The following is a 7,107-nucleotide window of genomic DNA, read 5'->3' as shown; positions in this document are numbered from 1 at the left end:
ATCAAGTGACTCGGAAGGCAGCTACCTTTGAGTGGGGCCTGGAAAAGGAAATGGCCCTTCAACAGGTCCAGGGTGCTGTCCAAGCTGCTCTGCCCTTTGGGCCATATGATCAAGCAGATCCGATGGTGCTTGAGGTATCAGTGGCAGATAAAGATGCTGTTTGGAGTCTCTGGCAGGCCCCCATAGGGGAATCACAGAGGAGGCCATTGGGATTTTGGAGTAAGGCTTTGCCTTCATCTGTGGACAACTATTCTCCCTTTGAAAGACAGCTCTTAGCCTGCTATTGGGCCTTAGTGGAAACTGAACGTTTGACAATGGGCCACCAAGTCACCATGAGACCGGAGCTGCCCATCATGAGCTGGGTGTTATCTGGCCCCCCAAGCCATAAAGTAGGCCATGCGCAGCAACAATCCATTATCAAATATAAGTGGTATATACGTGATCAGGCTCAAGCAGGCCCGGAGGGCACAAGCAAGTTACATGAAGAAGTTGCCTAAATGCCTATGGTTCCTACTCCTGTTACGATGCCTCCTGTTCTCAAGCACCTATGGCTTCATGGGGTGTGCCCTATGATCAGTTGACTGAGGAAGAGAAGACTAGGACTTGGTTTACAGATGGTTCTGCACGCTATGCAGGCACTAACCAGGAGTGGACAGCTGCAGCATTACAGCCAATTTGCGGCTTGCCTTCTCTCTCGCTGGTGAGTTCGTCTTGCTGCTGTAGACTGAAGACTAGCTGATATTTTGGAATTTGTCAGACCTTCAGCACCGGACTGGGACTGCTGAGACATCCAGCCTTGTGGACTGAGCAACTACAGATTCTCAGCCTCTCCAGTGTGGTGCAGCCATTGTTGGACTACTCAGACTCTATCCTGTGAGCTAAGCTGATAAATCTCTATACATATTCATTCTACTGGTTCTGTTTCTTTGGAGAACCCTGACTAATACAGATGCTTAAATTTTACTCAAGGTTATCCATGCCCATCTGGTAATTTATTGGCACCAGAAGGATGCTTAATCCTTTACACAAGGTTATCAATGCCCATCAGGTAATTTATTGGCCACAATGGTTTCTTTCTTAGAGTTAAAAGCATGGTAAAGTTTTAGCTTTTAACTTAAGAGTAAACCTTTAACCTGGCCTAATCTCTTATTCAGGGATAACTGAGTTATTTGTTCAGGACTAGGAAATGAGCTAAAGGTTGTTGACCAAGACACTTTTCCACAGAGCAAGGAACCTGCACTTATGACCAGGGTGCTGTCTATTGCTAGTCTCTCAGTGTTCTGTAAGACAGGGATATTCAGAGCCACTGTTTTCAGTGCCCCTCCCTTTAGCAGAGAATTCAGCCTGGACTTAAAAGTTTTAGGCTCATCTTACCCTAGGACTTGGCATCGTGGTTTCCTACATTTCCTCTCTTTTTTTTTTTTAACTAAAAAGGAAGTGGTCATAGAGGCCACAGTATTATTAATTGAAATTATAATATGGTGTATAACTATTGGTGCTCTCAGAAGAAAAATTATGCCAATCAATATTGGGCCCAAGAACAGAGCAAGCTATTGGAGCCACTTTGGCTAAGGTATAGAAAATTCAGACAGCTTATCGATTTCCTTTTGTAAATCATTAGTCTATGGGTCTACAGTATGTGAAAAATCAGACAAATTAAAACAACACATTCCTGGAAATGCTTCACATCCCATGTGATTTTTTAACAGTAAGTAATCTATAGTAGCTCTATTTTGTAACACAGCAGTTCTTAGTTCTCCCATTTCCTGGTTAATTTCTCCTAGTATTTTTGCAGTTGTATTTGGTGTTTTACTAGTTATATAAGCAAGTTTAGATATTTCCTTTTGCATTCCAGTTACAATACCAGGTATAGGAAGTAAAAAGGCAGTACTAACAGCTACACCTTTGGGGTCAAGTAGTTTGAGCGAATCATCACAGTGTTCAGGTAAAGATCTTTGCATTCTTTTTATAGGAGGGGTTATTAGAAAAGGCATTATATGTCCGATAGCACATAATCCTTGATATCCATAAGGCAACGCTGCATAGGTTTCTTTATTGTAAAAGAAGGTCCATCCTACAGGCAATTGTTTCCCTTTCTGTAAGGTATAATTAGAGGTGCTATTCATAAACAATGATTAACAATAATGTGACATACACATAAATCTTTGATTATCTATTTAATACGTTGTGTCTGACTTTCTATATTGCATTAGTTATCTGTTTAGAAAGACTCATATGTACCTCTATTCCTATTAGGTTTTTCTTTAATAATCCTGGTGTAGAAGGGTCTCCTTGTATAGAGAAGCTCTGATTATTATAACCCTTTTGTGCAAGACACACCCATAAACTCCTGTCCAAATCATGAGACATGGATAGGCTGTTTTATTGCAAAGATGTGGTTGATCTAACTACTTCAATATCTTTAAAAGTTCTCTTTTGGTTTTTACACAGCTATAGCTTCCAGTATCTTCTAGGGTCAGTGCCTCTTTAAAAACACTGAAATTATGCTTGGTTTTTAGGCTCTGGTTAATAGCATTTTTCCAACCTTAAAATCCTTCACTCAAGCAAAGATTATGAAAAATTTAAGAAAACACAAGAATGGAATATGCAAGAATTGTGTGACACCATCAAAAAACCAAACTTACAAATCATAGGCATACAGGAAGGAGAGGAATCTCAAAATAATGATATGGAACAGATCTTCAACAGGACTGTAGAAGTAAATTTCCCAAAATTAAAGTATGACTTGTCCATACAAACACAAGAAGCATGTAGAACACCAAATAGACAGGACCAGAAAAGAAACTCTACATGGCACATCATAGTAAAAATACTAAACATTCAGAACAAAGAGACAATACTGAAAGCTGCAATAGAAAAACAACAAGTCACATATAAAGGAAAACCCTCAGGATTTCAGCTGACTTTTCAGTGTAAACTATGAAAGCCAGAAGAGGCTGGAGCAAAGTATTCCCAGTTCTAAATGACCAAAGATGCCAACTCAGATTACCCAGCCAAAATGTCTAACATAGTTGAAGGAAAAAGAAAAATCTTCCATGACAAAAATAGGCTGAAAGAATTCATGTCCATGAAACCAGCCCTTCAGAGAGTTCTTGAAGGAATACAAAGAGCTGAAGAAAGGAATGACTATGCACAAGGGGTTATGGAAAGAAATTCAATGAAGGTATGTCTGTGGCAATGTACAGCTATGTCAAGAATGTGAACAGAAATAAAAGTGACAGGATTCAATACACATCTTTCATTAATAACTTTAAATATCAATTGAATGAAATCCCCAGTCAAAAGATACAGACTAGTTGAATGGATTAAGAAACAAAATGTATCTTTTTGTTGTCTGCAAGAAACTCATCTCACTTTAAAGAATAGGCACTACCTTGATGTGAAAGGATGGAAAAACTAATCAAGGAGGCAATGGAGACCCCACCAGATGTACTTGACTAAGTGTTCAGTCTTAAAAGAGGAGGGTCAACACAGAGGAAACATTTCCTCCATGCTTCCAAGTGAAGCCAGTCATGGTCTAGCAGGACCTTTGGCTTATCTTCACATAGACGGAACTGTTAAAAGAATGGAGCTAGGAGCTTCTTCCAAGCCCATGTGACAACTGAGGAACAGATTCTCAAATGACCTTAAAAGTAAAAATAAATTGGTTTTTCTGGGGCAATTGTAGGGTCTTAAACACCCAAAAGGAAAGTATAACCAAAGATTAATGAGGTCAGTATAATTTTTAAGAGTCTATATGTATGGCTAAAGGATACATAACAAGAAACAATGCCACAGAGGAGATACTTTTCTTTGAGTAATTGGCCAGGGTTGCTCAAAAGACTCCCAGAGAGTAACCCAGCATAAAACTGGGAAAATGAACAGCAGATCCCAATCTTATCTAAAGGAATATTGACAAATGATTGCTGCTAGATGAGGAACAGCTGATCTTCCTTAAAGAAGAATCTCTAGGTAGGCTGACTAGATTCAGCAGATGGACAAGCACTGGGGAATGGCTGGGGGTGCTGACAACACAGTGGACAGTAACAGAGATGACAGAGTATATGGGCTCCAGTGAGGGGGGTATGGGAGTGTGCCAATTGGGAAGTGGGTGTATAGATGAATAAGATTGTGTGGGGTGTTCTATATGAGATACACAAAAAAAATCAACAAATTAAGAAGAAAAGACTTATATTTGAGGAGGAAGCATAAAAATTTTACTTCATGTTAATTAGTAGAGGTGATAAACATTACCATTGAAATCTACCTGATGACTTTATGTCCACAATCTGGTACCAAGGATCCAAGTGTAACTGACTGTGACTAGTAATAATCACATATGTAGAGCTTAAAGACACATGTACAAACATCTAAGTGTTAGCAGCATTAAAATGTAGCAAACAGCATATTTTAAAATGAAATGGAGATCTTCTTTAGACATACTGAGTTCAATATTATATAACTGTGTTAATTCAACCTAAAATTTTCCAGCCACTTTTAAAAGAGATGTATCCTTGCTCTGGAAATTGTTACTGAATATGTTAAAGCTGTAATGAAATGCTTCTTGTAATCATGTGGTTATTAAATAAAAGTAAATAAAAAAATAAAAGACAAAAAAAATCCTCCACCTACTTGGCTGTATTTCCTCTCTTCATCCTTTTCCATATGATGGTTCCAGGTGGCCATGCAGTTTTGTGCAATAGACTTGAGTACTAATCCTGATCCTATAATAGGTACACCATTAACATTATTATTGATAACACGTGTTTCAGCTTTTATGCTATTCGAGGTTAGTATAGTTAGAACACAAGAAAAACTTCAGGGCTAGATATATCTTGGCCTTGGTGCCATCTCACCTTTTGGGCATTGTTCATCAGGTTCTTAATCATTCCCCACGTCACAGGAGGCTGTGTATTCTTCTGCCAGGGTCTCCTTTTCCTCTTTCCCAGGGTCAGTGCAGCCATCTCTGCTGTGGGAGGCTCGGTTGAGCAGTCTGATGTATCTGAGCAGTGCCCATGGGAGGGGGGGGTTCATTTTTTTTTGTAAAGGCACAAGCATACCCTTGGCCCGTGGTTAGTAGAGGAACTGAAGTTTTACTCTAGAGCCCTGACTCAGGGTCCCTCCAATGCAGCTGTGGCAAGGGCTGTGGGACAGTTAATCCCTGCCAGTGCTTGGCCATTGGAGAAATTCCTTGATAATTTAGCATAAAAAATTTAAAGTTAGTAGAGACCTGTGTAGTAAGAAATGAAGATTCTGTACTGTTATCCCAAGTATAGGTGTTTCCCTGTTTTTATTTTATTTATTTGATCTTTGAAACATTTGTGTTGTCTATTATTGCTTGTCCTGTGGAGTTGTAAGGAATGCCAGTGTATGTGAAATAGGAAACAAACTACTTCAGATTCAAACCAAGCTCCTCAAAACTGTTTTCTTTTGGGCTGTCTTATCTGGTTCTAGGAGGTAAAGACCCAGTTTTTGAATTAAATTATTTTGTTATGGGTAAGGGAAAACATTAAAGCAACATTTGTATAATATAGAGAAACATTAAAGGACATTTTCTAGTAGTTAGAGGTAACTTTAACACTTGTCTTCATCCATTTAACTACAAAATGTGCTTAGGTGTGTAGCACAAGTCAGTGAAGAAGACAGAAAAGTTTTTTTTCTTTGGCTGTAACAGTAATTATTACAACAATAATAACCATATTGTACTTCTGTAAACTTACTCAGACTTTTAGCAAACTTCCTTAAACATTTTTATTATTTCTTTTATTTTGGAAATATTTAGCCATTTTAATCTAACATTCCAACCCTTTAATTTTTAGACCTTTTAATTTCTTTCATTATATTTATAAACAAAACCATTCTTTGTTGTGAGAGTCCATCAAATAGCCAAAATTTATTCCCTTATACCTATAGGTAGATGAACATCCATTTTAAGCATATCAGTACAATATAAATTTGGTCAATGCATGGACCTTGATGTATCTGTTTATTGGCTATGAAGAGACAATAGGGGTAAAATGGTTAACATCTTTCCTAGAGTAGAAGTAATTATTACTTAAAATTAGTACACTTTTAAGCAATAATACCCACAATATAGAACAAGAATTAAGATAAGGATTAAAGAGAAATTATTTTGACCTAGAAAAATATTTTTAAGTTAACAACTTTATTATGAATGAGGCTTCACTTTTAAGTCAAATTGATACCAAGTAAATTATTTTTAAGGAACATAGGTTTATATAGACAGTGTACAGACAAAATGGACACTTCAAAACCTTTTGAGAATAAACCAGAACCAAAAGGATTCCTAGCAAATAGGATTTTTACACAACTAGAGACCTAGAGACACTGTTATTAGATTTCAAAATTGATTATGGTACCTAAGTTAAAAGGCCTTTGAATGTAAATTTGTACCTGTGTATTTTAATTAAGTGTTATATGTCGGAGTTCACAAATAATCACCAGCACCACTTTAAGAAAAGTAGCAAGGTAAATGTTTCTTATTTTGACCAGCCAGGCTGTCTATCTCAAGAGTAGATGCAGCTGTGATAATTGTCGGGTCAGAGTTTTTATAGGATTACAGAAATATTATTCCAACAGGACACTTGTGAGCCAATCAGTTTTGTACAACATCGCAGAACTTTGAATCTATTAATCAACAACCAATCATTATACAGACAAGTGATACAGTCATATAACTTGGCAATCAACTTTGTAATTTTAAAATTAGTCAACTTCCTAGACATAACAAGTATAGTAAGAAAGCTGAAATCAGCAGTTACTGGGTGGTCAGACAATAACAGGGTGCTCTTATACTTTGTGTCAAGGTGACCTAAAATAGCACAGGAGTTACGGAAGAGAAAACAAGCAATTAGCCAGATGTAGAATGTCTGAGATTAGCATGTTCCACTGGTTTGTGATTGAGCTATTTCTTAGAACTCAAGGCTGTTGTCTCTTTTAAATATTTCCCATAAGTGAAAAGAGGTTAAAATAGCTATTCTGAGCAAGATGGAGTAACTTAGGTTAAGTTGCTAATATAGTTCATTAGGCATGCCAAAAATAAAACCAATAATTTTGTGTACAATAAAAGGAATGAAAAAGGAAAAG

Source organism: Nannospalax galili, unplaced genomic scaffold (genome assembly GCF_000622305.1).
Source record: "Nannospalax galili isolate Female #2095 unplaced genomic scaffold, S.galili_v1.0 scaffold533, whole genome shotgun sequence".
Classification (NCBI taxonomy): domain Eukaryota; kingdom Metazoa; phylum Chordata; class Mammalia; order Rodentia; family Spalacidae; genus Nannospalax; species Nannospalax galili.
Note: the sequence above shows the minus strand (reverse complement) of the source record.